This window comes from Octopus bimaculoides, chromosome 3 (genome assembly GCF_001194135.2).
Source record: "Octopus bimaculoides isolate UCB-OBI-ISO-001 chromosome 3, ASM119413v2, whole genome shotgun sequence".
Classification (NCBI taxonomy): domain Eukaryota; kingdom Metazoa; phylum Mollusca; class Cephalopoda; order Octopoda; family Octopodidae; genus Octopus; species Octopus bimaculoides.
The window spans coordinates 124166078-124167919 of record NC_068983.1 but is presented as its reverse complement, the minus strand read 5'-3'; the positions used below and the strand labels follow the sequence as shown (position 1 = coordinate 124167919).

The 1842-nt window shown below is 34.8% G+C and overlaps 1 protein-coding gene across 3 annotated transcripts in view; it reads right to left on the bottom strand.

Annotated features, from left to right (window-relative positions):
- Positions 1–1842, bottom strand: part of LOC106867619 (b(0,+)-type amino acid transporter 1) — a 72556-nt gene that overhangs the window by 43989 nt on the left and 26725 nt on the right. The window lies entirely within an intron of this gene.

Genomic DNA, 1842 nt, shown 5'->3' with positions numbered 1-1842 from the left:
ATACAGGGTGTCCCATAAAGATGTACTCACTCTTTGACTTCCCAGTACTCATGCATTTTGTGTTCAAGTAGATGTTTATTGATATACATACAATCCTAAAAAGTTAAATTAAATTCAGGAAAATAAATTGTTGTAGAAACAATTATTCATTGTCATTTAGAATTATTTAATGTTCTCTCTCATTCCTACAGGTTCGCAAATGTTCAAACTGCCTTCCTTCATTTTCCAAAGAAAGCTGATAATGTCCAACAATGGATTCGACAACATTGCCAAACATTTCATTTGGAATTGCAAGACATTGTATTCGAATTTCATTTTTCAAATCATCAATTGCCACTGGTTTTGCAGCGTAAACCTTATCTTTGAGATGTCCCCATAAAAAAAAAATCCATTGGCATGAGGTCTGAGGAATGTGCAGGAAATTCAACGCTACCTCTCCTCCCAATCCATTTGTTTGGATTTGTTGCATCGAAGTAAGCCCGTATATCACAAAAAACAATACATTAGTAATCGTCTGTCAAAGAGTGAGTACATCTTTTTGAGACATCCTGTATATATTGTACAGGCCCCAAAAAATACATAAATGACAAAACACGCCTTTACTCACTCACTCTCTCTCCACAAGAAATCAAAGCATACTAATTACCCGATCAAAATTTTGGCACGAAAAATTGCTAAAGAAAAGTGGAAACACTTGATGCCATTTCAAAACTATTTTGTAGTTTGGGGTTTATATATCCTGGGATCTATATATCCAGTAATTTTAGCAAGTATGTAAAAGATATTTTGTTTTAATACACTGACTTGTTTCACACAAACACTAACATGGTTTTTTTGTCCAGACATCGTTACCACTAATTTTCATAACTTCAGCATTCGTTTATTATTCTTTTCAAACTTCTTTGATTTTTCAATTAAATGTAATCCACACTCTAGAAAACGTATTTCTGAAAAATATCGTCTTAAAATATGTGTAAAGAAAGGGGGCTGATGTAGTTTCAAAAGTGATTTTAAAAAGACTTCTTCGGATTCCTAGTTATTCTTTTATTTGCTTTAGTCATTTGACTGAGGCCATGCTGGAGCACCGCATTTAGTCGAGCAAATTGACCCCAGGACATATTCTTTGTAAGCCTAGTACTTATTCTATCGGTCTCTTTGCCGAACTGCTAAGTTACAGGGACGTAAACATACCAGCATCGGTTGTCAAGCGATGGTAGGGACACACATACACGCATTTACATATATATATACACGACGGGCTTCTTTCAGTTTCTGTCTACCAAATCCACTCATGGCTTTGGTAGAAGACACTTGCCCTAGGTGCCATGCAGTGGGACTGAATAGGGAACCATGTGGTTGGTAGGCAAGCTACTTACCACACACCTACTTCTGCGCTTATGGTAAGGTGCACTTGTAAAAATTTAACGTGTGTGTGTGTGTGTGTGTATTCCTTCGATAAAACTCGACAAAACCAAAACAAAAATTCCTTCCATTTCAGCAACTGTCACTGAAGATAAAATGAAACAAAATTGAAGCTAAAACATTAAAAATTATTGAAAGTGGGTAGAAATAAAAGTAAATTTTCTGAAAATTTACCGAAATGCCAAAATAAACACTACGTAGTATAGTAGTACTATGCTAGGGTATCTGTAGAAAGTTGAATGTGATTTCGGAATATAACGAGGAAAAATTTGGATCTTGGGAATTTTCCGAAAGTCCTCTCCTCACCTCAAGATTTTCCCCACAAATTACTTTATAATCGTAATGTATGCTATTTGAAAAATATTTGTATAAAATTTCATTGAAAAAAAACTCCATTTTCCTAAAAGTTATGAGGGGAAA